The sequence below is a fragment of the Astyanax mexicanus genome, chromosome 13 (genome assembly GCF_023375975.1).
Source record: "Astyanax mexicanus isolate ESR-SI-001 chromosome 13, AstMex3_surface, whole genome shotgun sequence".
Taxonomy (NCBI): Eukaryota; Metazoa; Chordata; class Actinopteri; order Characiformes; family Acestrorhamphidae; genus Astyanax; species Astyanax mexicanus.
The window spans coordinates 31,026,106-31,042,998 of record NC_064420.1 but is presented as its reverse complement, the minus strand read 5'-3'; positions in this window follow the sequence as shown (position 1 = coordinate 31,042,998).

The window sequence follows — 16,893 nt, the reverse complement described above, 5'->3', positions numbered from 1 at the left end:
AGAGAAAATCCTCATTATAACAGTTTATGTGAAGCTCCACACCACATTCATTCCAATCACAATGGTATTGTACATAATTGTGCGTACAATTCTACTCCAGGCCAAAAAAAGTCATTTTTAGAGATCCAAAACCTCCATAAAGGCAAAATACATTCAAAGCACATCAAAATGCAATAGTTGTATGTAGATAAATCTGTTGCATTAGAATGCTGGGTTTATACAGCTTTTCCACAGGCTCCTGGCACCAGATATTTGCATATTGGGTGTGGCCTCTCCCTTACTTACCATCTTTGTGTTTACTGTTGCCCAAAGCTACCTTATCCTGGCCATATATTAGCATGCTATATGTGTGTGTTGTTAGAGTTCATTGTTGTAGGCTGTAAGAGGAAGTTCCCTTTATTCTGTTATCATAGTGATGACTGTATGTTGGCTTGGAACTATAGAATTCGTTCTTGTGCTGTCCTAATGTTACGCTATAAAAATATGCTGGGAATGCCTGTATATATGTCTATATATAAATGAACAAAATTTTTCAAGCCCACAATATTTAACAAAAACTCTTGTGCTAATTAAACTATTGTTTATATTGTGAACAAAACTCAATTAAGTTAAAATGTTATATATTTACAACTGAGTTAAGTTGAGGCAATGAATACTTTTTTTCTATATTGTTATAAAAATTGTTCAGTTTAGTCGTGTTTTCTGTTGACATGTAAAACAAACACTTCCGAGGTTGTCGATCTAACTAAAAATGTTTTAGCAACTAATTTCAACACATTTTTTTTCCTCAACTAAATATAATAAGTTTAGCCAACTTAAAATATTAGATAATAAACTATGATAAATTCTATGTTGAAATGATTCAATAACTTAAGTTATCTAAATTTCAAGACTCGTTAGGTCAACTTAATTTGGTCTTACTTATTTGCCAGGAACAAATAAGCCATATTTTTTTTTTTTTTTTAAAGGCCAGGAAATTAGTTGCTCAATGATTTTAAGTTGGAGTGACTTCTATTTTTTTACAGTGTAATATTAAGAATATTTATCACAGGCACCATTAGGAACCTCTACAACTCCATACAGACATGTCTGCCATGTTGCATTACAAATGCATTACACAACATATATAGTGGGTAGCACTTCCGCCTCACAGCAAGACGGCCTGGGTTCGACCCGGGTCTTTCTGTGTGGAGTTTGCACGTTTTCCACGTATTTCACGCTCATGGTCAGATGTACTAAATTTGACTTGAACGTGAGAAAGTGCGTTTCTCCACGGCACTTTTGTTTCGGGCGTACGCATGTTTTTTGTACATATGTATTGTGTATTTGTCATTTGGCGATACTTAGAGGTGATGCATTGAAATTACAACTATTAAGACATCCTTTATGCACACATTGTAGTAAGCCATTATTGGGTAAAATAAAGTAAATTAATCACACAATTTCATTGGCTTACAGAAATAATCGTTTAACGTGTTTCCACTTAGCCTAGATTATATAAACATGCATAAAAGTTTGCGCTGAAGTTGTTGGAGATGGCAACGTTGGCATTATTGGAAAATATTGCTAATGGCCAAATTCACTGAGAGCTCATTTTCCTAGACCATTAGACCATGTTTTTTTTGGCCCATGATGATGACTGGCTTATAAGCCGTTTTAGATTTCCAAGAGCATAGGAGGATAAGAAAACAAGCTGAGTGCGTGACGGGCGGCTTCTTGGTAAGCAACTCATTTAAAGCATTTAATGAAATCATTTATTATCCATCTTAGAATAATACAATTTAAAACATGGGTAATTATTAACTATTATGATACGTGTAAATAATATTAATATTAATAATAATTATTATTATTATTGTAACATTATACTATGCGTAATTGAGGGAGGAGACATGGCAGGTGTGATGTTTTCGTGCATTTGCGCTTGATTTCAAGTTGATTGCGATGTACTAAGAGACAGTACGTGGGATTCTGCCTACGCACGGTTTGATAAATACGGATTTTTTTGTGCGTACGGAACTTTTCAGGTCTGAGCGTACGGAACATTTTAGTAGGAAGTCCACGCAAGTCTTAGTACATGAGGCCCCAGGTCTGTGTAGCGATGGTGAACAAATCACTGTGAGTAGGTCTGGACCAGTTGCATTTACTGGCATTAGAGCAGTGCAGTTCCTCAGCAACACAAAAAAAAATTCAAATGGTTTCTGATTAACAGAGACATTTAATAGTCTCCATAAACCATAAGCAACTAGTCTCAGCTGTAATTTTAACTTTAAGGCTTTTCTTTTAAATGCAAGTCCATTTCTGCTTTAACTTAAAAATAGATACATAAGAGACTCAAGTAATGTTTTCACCTAGTGAATTTCTACTTTCACTCAAATACAGGACTTGTGTGCTTTGTTCTCAACGTGTGAAAATGCAAATTAAGAGAGCTAATTGAGTTGTTTTGCCAGCAGGTGCCTGTCAGGTTTTTCAAAGGCCTTTATCTGACAAGTTTGCCCACTGGCTAGCGTAATTACCTTTTAGCACATAATTCACTAAAGAACTGTCTGACCCTGACTTTACCTTTGGTCTGTCACACAGTTAAAAGTAGCCCCTTCACACTGTAAACCCATACTCAAATAAAGTAAGTCTGTTTTACATTATACATTATAACATATATACATTATAACATTTGTGGGCACATATACCTTCCAACTGAGATATTTGAGTTAAACCAACTTATAAGCAGTGATGGGAGTAACGCCGTTACTTTTTTCTGTACTGAGTAATCTAACTAATTACTCTTACTGTAACTATAACGCCGTTACCATTTCCGACACCCCGTTACTGCACGTTACTTTAGCCGCTCAATTAACTTTTTTTTTTTTTTTTTATCTTTGCGCATACAGACAAAGGCTCAAGTGTGTGTGTGTGCGCTGTGTGTGTGAGTCACAAGGAAGGGGAGGATGAGATAACTGCGTTCACACTGGAACGTGACGAGTCGTCCCACGTTTGTTGCTTGTGGGCGTGTCAAGCTCAACGCTAGCGTGTATCATGGTCCAGCCTCCGACAAGAAAAAAGGCACAAAAAAGGAATCCGGGAAACAGGGGCGATTAACACAACGATAACTAGTTACTTTTATAGTGCATTAACTCATTTAGTAATTCAATTACTTTTTTTGGAGAAGTAACTAGTAACTATAACTAATTACTTTTTCAAAGTAACATGCCCAACACTGCTTATAATAACTGAGTTTAGTCTGTTGCCATTGGCATTTTCTTTTCCATTGGTTTCTGCCACAGTCTATTTGCATACTGGGTGTGTCCCCCAGTTTCTGACACTCACCATCAGTGTGTAGTGATTCCCCCTGGGCTACCTTAGGTAAACTTGTAGGTCTTGGTTTTTGATTTATTGCTTTGCTTGTATGTTGTAGGCTGAAAGATCAAGCGGCTTTATCTGAGCTGCTAACTCTGTGTTGGCTGCGCTCTCAATGCTGTTCAATCTATGGTTAATTTAAATGAAAAAAAATAAGTGTTTATTGAAAGTCTTTGGCTGCAAAAACAACTACAATATGCATATGTTGAGTGAAATCAAATTAATGTAAGCTTTGCAATAAAATTAATCAAGTAAGATAGACCTGTTGAGCAATAGTTACTTTAATACAGCTGTTTAAGTGTCAAGTACTCGTAGTTTGTCTGGTAAACTTAAAGACGAATGTTTGTTCAACTCCATACAGTATTATAAATTACAACAACAAAAAAAAAGAGTTTGAAAACTTAATTCATTTGGGGCAACACAGAATGAGTTCAGAGAACTTCCATCGGAAAAATTAAAAAATAAATAAATAAAATAATGTATAGCCAATGAAAAAAGGGATTTCAACCAACTTTTACTGTACTCCAGATATGTTCACAAGGTTCATTCACCTTTCTCATAGGCTCATGGCACCATATATTTGCATGTTGGGTGTGGCCTCTGCCTTACTTACCACCTTTTGTTGTCTGTTGCCCAAAGCTACCTTATCCTAGGCATGTTTTAATAATGTTTATGTTGGAAAATTGTCAGCCCTCACTGTTGGTTATAACTGTTGTCTTTATCTGTCTCTTCTGAGGAGCAAGGTGGAGCCCGCTTGATAGGGGCTCACCCCGGTTCTGTACAAAGGACAATTTTATCCGGTTTAATGGACTATCACGATTTCCTTTTACACCTTTTTGCATGAACTTTTAAAACCGTGGACTTGCTGAAAAAAACATGGCCCCTTTTTAATTCTAAAAAACACGCACGAACACAAAGAACAATAAGAAAAAACATCAATGTAAAAACAATTTAAAAAATGTTTTTACCTTGGTACTTGTATGTGGACAAAAGATGTTTTACCATGTATGTTATTTTACTCGTTATTTATTTACTTATTCTTTTACTTTTTTAATGGAGTTTAATAAATACATGGGGAAGGGATTTTATGTTTTTTTTTAAAGGAAATGTGACGAGTTATTGAATTTTGATTTTATGAATGTACTGTTTTTTTAAATGCATGAAATCTTTTAATGTTTTCCACTTGGCTTTTAAAAAGAGATGTATTGGTGACAATAAACTTTCTTTTCGAAAGAAAAGTTGTCTTTATCTGTGTTATTGGTGATTATAGTATGTGGGCTTGAAGTTAGTCTTATCCTGTCAATATCAGCGTTTCTTTAAAAATATGCAGAACATGTTGAGAGTAACGATATTGTTTTTAAAAAATATAACAAAAATTCTTTAAACCTGCAATACTTGATCAAAATCGCTAAGTTAATAAAACTATTGGTGTGTGAATGAAACTCAGAGAAGTTAACTGACTTTAACTGATTCAAGTTATCATCTAGCTTTGACTCAGTTAAGTTGAGTAAACTGAAAATTGTATACATTTACAACTAAATTAAGTCAAAGCAAAATTATGACTTGATTAAGTTAAGTTGAGAAAATAAATATATAACTTTTTCAATGTGTACATACCATGCGTGCACACTGAAAAAGAAATATTGGCTCAATTTAACTCAGTCAAGCCACCATTTTGCTTTGACCTGATGCAAGATGCAAAGCAAGATGATGAGAAGAATCAGTTAAGTTCACGCAACAATAGTTTAATTAGCTTAACTGTTTTTTTTCAAGTTCTGTGGGTTTAAGATTTTTCAGTTTGCAAAATCTTTCAGCATTCTTAGAACATCACATACATTCTTACAGAATTGCCAAACTTCACAGCATGATACTACTGCAACAGCACAAGAGTGAAGAGTAAGTAACAACTATAAGCACATATATAATAACCAGAAGCAACACAAAACAAAGACAAGTTTCTTTTATGCCCTAAACATCCAAGGCTTTACATTTATCCAAAATACATTACACTAACTCATGCCCGGAATAAGGTAGCTTTAGGCAACAGGCAACACAAAGATGGTAAGTAAGGGAGAGGCCACACCCAACATGCAAATATATGATGCCAAGAGCCTATGAGAAAGCTGAAACACTAATCAGTTAGCCTTAAAGACAATGGCAAATGACACACTGATTGGCTTATTGCACATCATGCCCAAAGCAAACCAATAATTAATTAAAAGTAAGAATTAGTACATGACTTGTGTGTGTTTCAAAGTGTACTTTTCCTGTTGTTATGATAGCAAAGACACACTGACACTGCCTAAATTATGCTGCATGGTTGACAGCTCACCTAAAGATCACTGAAATTGGGCCCATGTTTGCAAACTAGTATTAATTAATAATTAGTTGAGACATTCAGTTGCAAGTATTGTAATATATACCTAATATACCCTTATTTTAAAGTGTTACCAAAAAAAAAAAAGATTAAGAAACTGTAATTAACCATTAAATGTTTTTTTTTTTTTTGCTGAATCCTTATCCGTACCTCTACCTTCCCTGCTTCCCGTGGCTCTGTTATTGGCTGGTGAAGAGACAGAAGGATGGCATGAGGGTCTCTTTCATAAAGAGATGTCCTCATCTTGCTGTGTGTCCTTGTTTAACTCAGCACTCTGTGAACTGTGAGCGGTATCCTTCAAAACAAGCCATAATAGTAAAAGATAATCAAAAAATGGAAAATTTAATAGTCTATTTATTTGTTTACATTGATAACCTTAGAAAAAAAACACAGATGCATGGAACAGAGCTCAGAAACCGTTGCTATCCGTTCATATTAAACAGTTTCTCAATGCATTACAATTACAGACACATTTTCTAACTTATTTATTATAAATGTACCATACACTGAAAAAGTTAACAAATTGAATAAACATAGTAACCTTAATCCAGCTCAGCTTAATTATCTGATGGTTTTCAAGTTAACAGTTTGCGTTAATGCAACTTTAATGTAAAGCAAGGCAACTTAAATCATTTACGTGTTAATAATATTGTGTGTAATTAGTACCAGTGCGCTAGAACAACCATTCGTGCTAAGCTTAATATATTTATTCTAAAATCTGGGGTGTTGGCTTCTTCTTCTGGCCACGCCACGCGTCGTTACGTACTTACGTCACACGTACAGCCTCTGAAAGAGGATCCGGCTCAGTTTTACTAAACTCGAGAGGCTGGTGGAGCAATGGAGACTTCAGAAGAGAAAACTCATAGTAAAAGCAAAGAAAAGAAACGAAGGAGTGCTCTCTCTCTCTCTGACTGAACATAAACTGGAATCGGATTCATCTACTCTGAAAGGAGACCGCATCACACCCGCCCAGTTTAAAATGATTCTTCCGCATCTGTGCAATTACCCATTCTCACTAGAGAGGGCCCTAAATCCCAAAACTTTAATTTATTGGGTTATTGTATATTTTGGGTATAATATGGGTATACTATAATATGGGTATAATATGGCTATATGGGTATACTATGCAACACTAGCAGTTACTTATTGAAACATGGTGTATGAGCATACCCAAAGCTAAATCTCAGCTGTAATTGAATCTGCTGGATGGTGATTTTAATTATACCACTTTCTGACAGGCAAGAATAATTCATTACAGGTGGCTCTGCAGATGTATTATAGATCTGCCCTTGGACTTCAGAGGGATATACAATACATAGAACATCATGTCAGAAACTATGAAATATGATGTTTGTTGCTGGATTAGGGGTTGTTATAAGAATACTGTACATTCTGCCTTCTAATAACTGTAAGAAATAAATACTACACAGAAATGATATTTTCCAGCTTAATCTCTATTTAAGCAGTACCTTTCAAATATTTGGACACGCCTCATTCAGTGTTTTCTCCCTTTGTCTGATTTTTACATTGTAAATTTACTATTAAAGAGTGTATTAAAAGCTATACAGAAACGCATGCAGAATTATTTAGTGAATGAAAAGTGTTGAACAGAAACCAGAATATGTTTCATGCTTTAAATTTTTCTAGGTACAATATTTAGCTTTGAATACAGATCTGCACACTCTTGGTGTCTTCATGAGGAAGAGTTCTTAACACCTAGTCTGAAGGTTGTTTGTGGACAAACTGTTAAAATTTCTGGATTTCGTAATGCTGTGGGAGGATGGAGGTGTGCTGTTCATCAGAGTTAAGTACTTTTTATCCTTTATCCTTTTTGTTTTTAACTTTTTACACCAGAGTTCTCCTTTAATTTCAAATAGTGTGGTGCTACTTAAACCCTGGGAAATTCTGTGGAAGTTAATTCAACACTTAACCTTTTGTTTGCTGACAAAATATGTTTTTTTAAATCATTTTGTGTGTTTCAGTCAAAAAAAATATTTTCGATTATATATAACTATGAAATTAAAAATGTATACTGTATATTGTTACAATTTTGAACCCAATATTGTGTTTCATCTCATCTGTTCTTGTGTGTCTCATCACCCCCCCTTATATATTTCCCACAAAAAACCTTTATTTAACTTGTCCTTAAAAGGTTAAAAAGATCAAAAAGCTTCAGCTTGAACATTCTAGAGAGTTCTCTCACAGCACATTTCAGCCCCTTTTGCTTTAAAATGTGTAGCTTTTAATGTTTGAGAGTTTGATTCTCAGGATCATGTGGACACAGACACGCAAGAGCGAACATATATTTGGTCAGGAAACACAGACATAGAGCCTTCTCAGAGGAGCACATGACCTTTGGAGTTGTTGGAGAACATCTGATCTCAGGCCTCGAGTGGCTACTGATGTGACCTGCTGGCTTCAAACAACAGCAGCTGAACATTGTTTGAGGCTCGCCTTTCACTTGCTGCTCTGCCCTTTTATCTTCACCTGCTGGAGCACCAGCAGCACACACCTGAGAGAAAGAGCGTAGTGTGTACATGTAACGCCGCCGAGAGGAGCCACAAACACACGATCCACTGAGAAAACCCTGAGAAATCAACTGTGATGTGAGATGGTCAAGGCCTGAGTGTATACTAGATTTATAAAGCAGAAAAGACATCTATATACTTTCACTTTTATCTACTGTTTTATCTGCTTATCTACACAGGGACTTGTGACCCATAAAGAAAGCTCTGAGAATGTGTTTATTTTGTGGTTATCTGGATCAGTTCTCTAAGCTGGATGATGCACAGCAGTTTTAAAGCTTTTGGTGCTGTATATATATTGTATATCATCGTTGTCCAAAGAAAAAACAGTACCTGTACAGTACCAGTCAAAAGCTTGGACTCTGTAGTTAAATTCTGTAGTTTTTCATTATTGTAAATTTTATAGTAAGTTAATGGCAAGAAAACAACTGTAATTAATTGTGGAGAAAGATAACAGCATAGTAATATACAATAAAAAAAAAGATACTTTGGACCAACAATAAAAATATACTCTAATTTGTTACACCTAAATATATTAGTTTAGTTTTTTTTCAACTTATATTTATGATTTATGATGTGTCAGTCAATGTATTATTTAACTTAAGCACTAGGGGTGTCACGATTTCGATATTTCATCAAAATCGATCGAAATTATGTCATGGTCTCGAGCCTTGAAGTCAAAAAGTGGATCAATGCGCGCTACGCAAATGGCGTTGTAGCTCAAAGAGCAGCCCTTTCTCCAGAGAATATGGACATTCTCATCTTCTTAAAGAAAAACTTGAAAATATAAAAATAACAGTTGTTTTGTCTAGCCTCAAATATGTTAATAGTTTTGGTACCTTAAGGAGCATCTTTCTTATTATAGTCTTATTTTTCATGTTTAACTGTTATAGTAGGATAGAGTTCAGTTTGTTACGGCTTTAATTGTTCTATTATTTTGTACATGACTGTTCCTGTATTTTTTTATTATTTACTTTGTTATGTTGTACATTTGCTGTTTTAATAGTGCACAATGCTGCTACCAAAAAAGCCACTAGATGGCATTACATATATATCTTAATTAAATGATTTAAATTTGACCATTAGTGCCTAATGTGGTGTATTACAGATCACTTGTATCACTTTGCATCACTTATATCAAGCCCACCTTTTGAAATAAGCCTTTCTGCTGTAAAAAAAAAAGTAAAAAGAAAATCGAGAATCAAATCGAATCGAATCATGACCCTAAAATCGTAAAATAAAATACAATCGAGGATTTAGAGAATCGTGACACCCGTACTAATCAGCATAAAGCACCACTTTAAAACAAAGAAAAAAATACACTTTTTTAATTCTATTTCTTTTATCTAGAAAAACATTTTTTATTACAGCCAAAATGCATTATTTTTTTATTTATTTTCTATTGACACAAGTATTAAACCTATTAAATTATGTAAAAGTTACCCCAAATGGCTTAATATTCTAATATTATGTAACAATTGAAGCTGAAACAAACTTTCTAATAAGGCTTGTCTGTATTAGCACAACCTGTGTTAGCATAACTGTTCAGTAACACAAATATTAACAACACTACCAACACTAAACAATAAAGAAACCATTAGTTAAGAGAAGATACCCTGAGGAGAACCACTTCACAATGATGGTGAGGGAGGAGGTCACGCCCTTTACGTGTAATAGTGGTGATGGCAACCAATGGGAAGAGTATGAGACTCACTGAAAGAAAAAAACTCCAGGAGGAGTGGTCTGATGTGATGTCATAACCTCTGAAATGAAGTAAAAAAAAATGTAGTTATTTATTTTTTTAATTATTTGTTTTAAGTTGTTTTAATAGGGAATGGATTTGCTTTCAGGCAAACTGAGAAAAAAACTGTTTTGAAACCTAATTGAAATCCTAATTTTTCATTAGACCAAGATAAAAATGCACTTTAAATCAACTTGTTTATGTTACACAAAAAAAAGACATATTTCCTATTGGTTTTTGACATTCTTTACTTGCTTAATGAGCGTGTCTCCTCACATTTAACTCACCATCAGTGTGGATCTTGCCTAGCTGAGCTACTTTCTTCTGGGTATTTAACTGCAATTTATTTATTATTTATTATTTTTTTATTGTCTGGATGTGGAGTTATGGTCTGTTATTTGTTTTATAAGTTGCTGTTTAATGTGTTAACAGTTATTTATGACCTCACAATCTGATTGGTTGAGAAGTGTTCTAGCTGTGCTGATATTTGTAATAAGGTCATGGCCTTCTCACACTAAGCTTGTATCACTTGTACGTATATACACAGTAGAATCGTCACCTCCAGCGGCACCAGCAGCAGCGTTAGCTTAGCACAGGCTAGCGCTCAACCACGGCACGCTCGGCCACAGCCTGCAGCGCTGACTCGTCTTTTGTGGGAAAAAAGGGAAGGAAAATCGCTCTGCTAATGCCGTCTGACAGCCAGAACGGTAAGTTAACCAGCCAGGCTAGGCTAAGCTAAGTTAATGCTGAGCTAAAGCAAGCTACGCTAACCTAACCAAAGTCCAGCCGGCTAGCTAAAACCAACACTACCCAGCAAAACAAGCAGAAATGCTTAAAAAACATGCAGCTTTCACCTGAAGACGACTCCACGGAGCAGGAGAGGAGAGTATTAGCGTTATTTCACGGTCCTAACGTTACCATCTTTGTTTGTTCCCAGTTTTGCTTTCAAGCTAGGTGTTATTCTGTATAAACTAAACACTGTTTAGTTACGTTTCAGTTCTGTTACAGTTGTGGTGGAACTACTTTTTGGCGGAAGGCACAGTCCATATTAAAGCATATTCATTCTGAATTTCTTAAAGTTCTTTGATTTATTTTCTTTATTCATTTTGTAAAAAAAAAACTGTTGTATTAAAGCAATAGAACACTCGAGGTCGTGTGTTATCACAAATAACATCACGCCTTCGGCTCGTGCCTACGACCAAATCACAGCCGTGATGTTATTCGTGATAACACACTCCCTTTTGTGTTCTGCATGGCTTTATGCTGGTTCAGAACTGCATTAACTTTGCAATGTTTTTGCTGGCGGTTATTTAATATTAATTTTACAGTGCCAATGATTTCCAACATAAAAAGTATATATGGTTATTGCAAAGATTAATTACACTATTATAATGTACTTGTTTTTGCCAAAACTTGCTTTTGAAAAGCTGTAATATTGTGTAATTTGTTTACAGTAAATTGCTGTAATCTTCCTCCACAGTAAATTACTGTAATATTACAGTAATATTGCTGTTAAATTATTGTAAAATGTACAGAAAACTTATTACACTTGTTTAGTCTCACAGCACAGCAGTAAATGCTTAGGAAATGTCCCGTTTTCCCTTAAATATTACAGGTAAATATACAGTTTGCAGGTGTTTTCAGTTATACAGTTTCACAATACAGTTAATATGAATATATAACCGTTATTTACTGTATGATTCCACTGTAAAAAAAAAAAAAAAAAAAAAAAGAAATTGGTTGCAGTGCATTTGTCAAATAAATAAACCTTAAATGCAAATTATCTTCAACTACTGCAGCAAAAATTCTCACATAATATATTTTTTAAAGCATTCAGCCATATTAATGCTGTTTTTTTTTTGGGAATGTTCTGAAACTGCACTAAACTGATCATTCTGACAAAACGTATTTTATATTATAACAGAGGGGCATTCTAATTTTGAGTTCAGAGGACTTGGCAGTAATCTGTTACTGTAATCCTCGGTAATTAAACACCCCCCAGCCAAGCTTATACCCATTATATGAATATGCATGTTGCAGATCATCTCTGGCTGTGATTGCTCAACTTGTTTATTACTTTATTAGAAAGCTGATTTGAAGTGTACCCTCTGGACCTCAGAGCTTCCATAAACCGTAGCTTGAAATGTTTGTTTATAGAGCTCATAGGATTTATTTTCTTGTTTTATTCTTTGCTTGTAGGTGTGATGGATAGCCAAATAATCTGTAAACATAAAAGATTGTGCTTTCTCAGAGCATTAAAACCTCATGTGAGAGAAGATTTGTCTTAGATGCGCTGTATAAGAGCTCTACAGTGAAAAAAAAAACTCTTTACATTTACTTTGGTTTGTTTTTCTACCTACTAAACCTAGACAGATAAATTATGCAAGTTCATTTTGCCCACTAGCTTAATTCCATTAAGTGTTCCTTGGGATATCCATTTGTGTTAAACTTGTATAACACACTATTTTGTGCATGTGAAGCTCAATAAATATTGCCCATAAAAGTATCAGTTATTTAGCAATTTATTGTTCATTTTAACTAATCTAATTTCTGTTGTATTTTCATACACAAGGCGCACCAGATTATAAGGCACGAAACCTGTAAAACCATGCTAAGTTAAGTAAACAAAACTATAATTCTTAAAACAAAAAATCATTTTCTTTTAAAGTCAAACAAGCACTGGATGTTAATCTACACAGATTTCTCTACTGAAAACTTAACGATTGGGTGAGTAAAGCACTTTATTTATACCGTTTATTTACAGTAAGCTTAGATTTGCAGATTTCCATGAAGGCTAGCCCTGGTTAGCGGCTAATACTGCCTGACAGCTCTACACTGAGGAACCCTGAGTGTTCTGATAAACCAGGCCGATATTAGCCAGCAGTTCATCCCATTTAGCTTGTTTTAATATGGTAAATGCATGGACTACATGCCGATAATACTCACTTCTGGAAGGCGAAAGAGCTAGCACTGCAGTTAGCGGCTAATGCTAATGCTGCTCCAGCACATTGTAAACCCATGCGTTGTTTAAACTCAAATGATTTAAGTCTGTTTTACATAAAAGTGGAGATTTCTAAACAATACTCAACTATTTTGAGTTAGCTGAGCATTTGTGGGCCCATATAAACATTCAAACTGAGATCTTTGAGTTAAATCAATTTATAATAACTGAGTTTAGTCTGTTGCCATTGGCAGCTTCTTTTCCATTGACACAATCTATTTGCATACTGGGTGTATCCAACAGTTTCTGACAGACACTCACCATCAGTGTGTAGTGATTCACCCAGGGCTACCTTAGAAATAAATCAACTTCCTCTTTAGTTGTAATAACTTATTGTTTTAGTTTATGCCAACTCAAATGTTTGTTCCCCATTACTTAAAAGATCTGAGTCTTATAAAGATTTAGTAAACTTAACTTATTCAGTCTTAGAATATAACTAAAATAAAATAAGTTCAACTTCCCCTTTAGTTGCAATTACTTGATGTTTTAAGTTGTGCTAATGTAAGTTTTCATTTCCCATTGCTTTACTTTTTTAGATCACTGGTTTTCTCAAATTTTTAAAATAAGTTCAACTTATCCAGGCTTACAGTGTAACCCCCGAAAGAGCTAGGGTGGTTAGCAGGTAATGCTAATGCTGCTCCAGCAGTGTTACCCAGGGTTAGCAGCAGGCTAAAAGCCAATAATACTCACCTCTGAATGACGAAAGAGCTAGCGCTTAGAGCAGTTAGCGGCTAATGCTAAGAGTGCTCCAGTCTTGGTGCTCCTTACAACCTGACTGGTATAATTCATACATAAGGTGCGCCCGATTTTAAGGCACTTTGAAGATTTCTTGGAAAAATAAAAGGATTTTAGTTGCACATTATAGTGCAAAGGATACAGTAAATTAAATGCTTCCTGGTACATTTGGTTCCTCCAAAGTTCAGGTCATGGCTTTAGCAGTTTCAAGAATTTTGAAGTTTTTAAAGTTGTTTATGCCTTTCAACATCTAAAGGAGTAAACACTGCATACTGACCTCGTTTGATCATGAAAGGTAAGAAACACCTTTCTTTGAAATTGGCAAGGACATGCTCTGCAACTTCAGCTCGGGAAATGTGACTCACGTCTGTGGTGCTCTGCATCACATTTAATTCGTAAGGTGTCTTATAAAGTTTAGATTAATAAACTGTGTGACTATCTAAAAAAAAAAAAAAAAAAAAAAAAAAAAAAAAAGCTTCATAAATTACCTCACATATTTTATACCTCTGCTGAAGTCTCTCAGCGGCAAGATTAGAGAGAACTTCACACTTCTTCTGTAATTAGGTCAAAGAATAGTTCACACACCCTGAGAAAATGTGCTTAGGTAAATGTTAATTTAAAAACATTCATTTCAAGCAGGAGAACAGGAGAAGCTTTAACATTTGCAGAGGACGTGAGTAGAGTATATTCCTCAGTGTCATCAGATGTCACATCAGGGAAGTTAATAGCACAAATATCAATTTTATAACTCATATCAATGCAGTCTGGCTTTCTGAGATGTGATAAAATTGTTTCCTTTGTCAGTATTGGAAAATTAAAAAAGCTCTGCCACTATAATCAGAAGATCGCTAGTTCGAATCCCGGTCATGCGGCTTGCCATCAGCTGCCGGAGCCCCGGGAAAGCACAATTGGTCTTGCTCACTCTGGGTGGGTAGATGGGGCGCACTTGACACTTCATCATGACACTCCAAAGGGTGGTGTCGATCAGCACAAGGCGTCTGTGAGCTGATGTATAGGAACCGAGTCATTGCGCTTTCCTCCAAATGTGCTGGCCACTTGATAAAGCAGTATAAAAAGAGATGTGCCTGACTACAAATGTGTCGAAGGAGGCATGTGCTGGCCTTCACCCTCCTTGTGATAGGCAGGTGAGAAGCAGTGAAATGGATGATAATTAAATTGCTAGAAAAATGGAAAAAAAAAATAGAAATAACATAAAAAAAAAAATGACTGGACAATTAAATGTCTTGGGAAAGTCCCTTTTTACTGCTGTTTTAGAACGTTTTCACACACTACAGTTTTATTAGACAATTAAATCAAAGATTTACTTACGTTTCTTGTGAATTTTACAGTAAATTAACAGCAAAAAAATGACAATCTAGCATTGTATAACTCACACTGGAAAAATGTAACAGCATATTACTATATGATAAAAGAGTAATCTACTGTAAATTAGTTACACAGTATTAGTCCTTTAGAAATCTTTAGATGGATGGCAGGAGATTATTGAATTATTAAAGATTTTACTACAAATATACAGCAAAGTTGCTGCATTTTAGTTCACATCAAACATAAAGAAAACAGCAACTTGCTCTTAAATCTTACATTATATACTTAAACATATTGATAAAGTTGTGTTTGTACTTTATAAACCAGCTCATATAGACATATTATTGATTCATAGATTTGTTTTTTTTTACACATTTTGATCAGTTTAAAATATGTTTAAGAGCTGTTTGGGAAAAGATTAACTAGCTTGGCATCTGTCTTGAAGTCCTTCTGGGTTCGAGCCCAGTCTCAATCTATTAAACACATTGCCAAAACGTACTTATGTTTTACTCTGTTTCTGGGAAGACGCCCATTATACAGATAAAGGAGGTCAGGGGCCAATAGGAAACATGAAACTTTTGTGTGACATTCTAAGAAATGGATCTCTAATGTTAAACTTACAACAATATTTACTCAAAATATAAAGTAAACTTTACTCAAACAAAGTGAGAGCACATTGTTGTTTCAAATTAAGCGAGTGTGCAAGAATGCAATCAGAGAAAGGGTTTTTCATAATAGGACTAATAAGTTTTAGATTTTATTAGAAACATGTAATATTCAAATGTTTAAAAAAATATTCACTAAAACAAATGTATATATATATATAATTATATATAATTATATGCATTTTCAGAATCATTTTCCATTTTAAAGACCATCTTTAATGATATATCGTGAATCATCTAGCGTCTGTCTTGTAGTCCTTCTGGGCTCTAAGCCCAGTCTCGATCTATCAAACACATTGCCAAAGCATACTTATGTTTAACTCTGCTTCTGGTCATGGAGCTTTTTAGAAGAATGCTAAAGCTAAAGCTAAAATTTGAGTAGAATCTAGCTCATGATGTTTTATACCTGGCAGCCCGGGGTGTGAAAATAGTGCATTTGATCAGACATAAAAACCAAACAGATTCTATTTACTCTCTAATAACATTTTTCTGACTTTTAATCATTTTAGAATCTCAAAAGAAAACTGTATGGTTGATTATTTGTATTGTTAAGTGCAAACTATGGAAAAGTTGGCGCAAAATCGCAATGGAAAAATGGAACATCACAAGTGAACGTGTTGTTAAACAAACTATGACTGAACTTAAGAGAAAAAGGACTCTGGACATCAATCAAAAAAAATGAAAAAACATTTTTTTTTTAAACTTTTTTTAAATTGTTTATTGTAAATATGTTTATTGTTGTTAGTCTTTCCCAATAAAGGATGTAAAATTACAGTAATTCACTGTGGAGAAAGATTACAGCATATTGAAATATAATTCATGTAATGAATGATTTTTAGTGCAATTAAATTGATTTTGAATAAAACTAAAAACAGCACTGGAACAATACATATTATTATCTATGCTAGAGCATGCTCGGAACTCTAAATATAACTCCCTGGCTTTTTTTTTAATTTTTTTTAGCTCAGCTCTGCACAAACTGATGCCACCTGATACTATAATGGTGCAAGACCCTGATGTGGTATTCCAGTTATGGTTCCTCTTGCCCTCTGGACCTGCTTCTCCTTGATGGAGCCATTTGCATGTCATCTTCTCTCCCGCTGGGATGAAACTTGGGAGTCACTTGGGAGCTCCGGAGACTTTTTTAACGAGTAGCCCACGATCACATA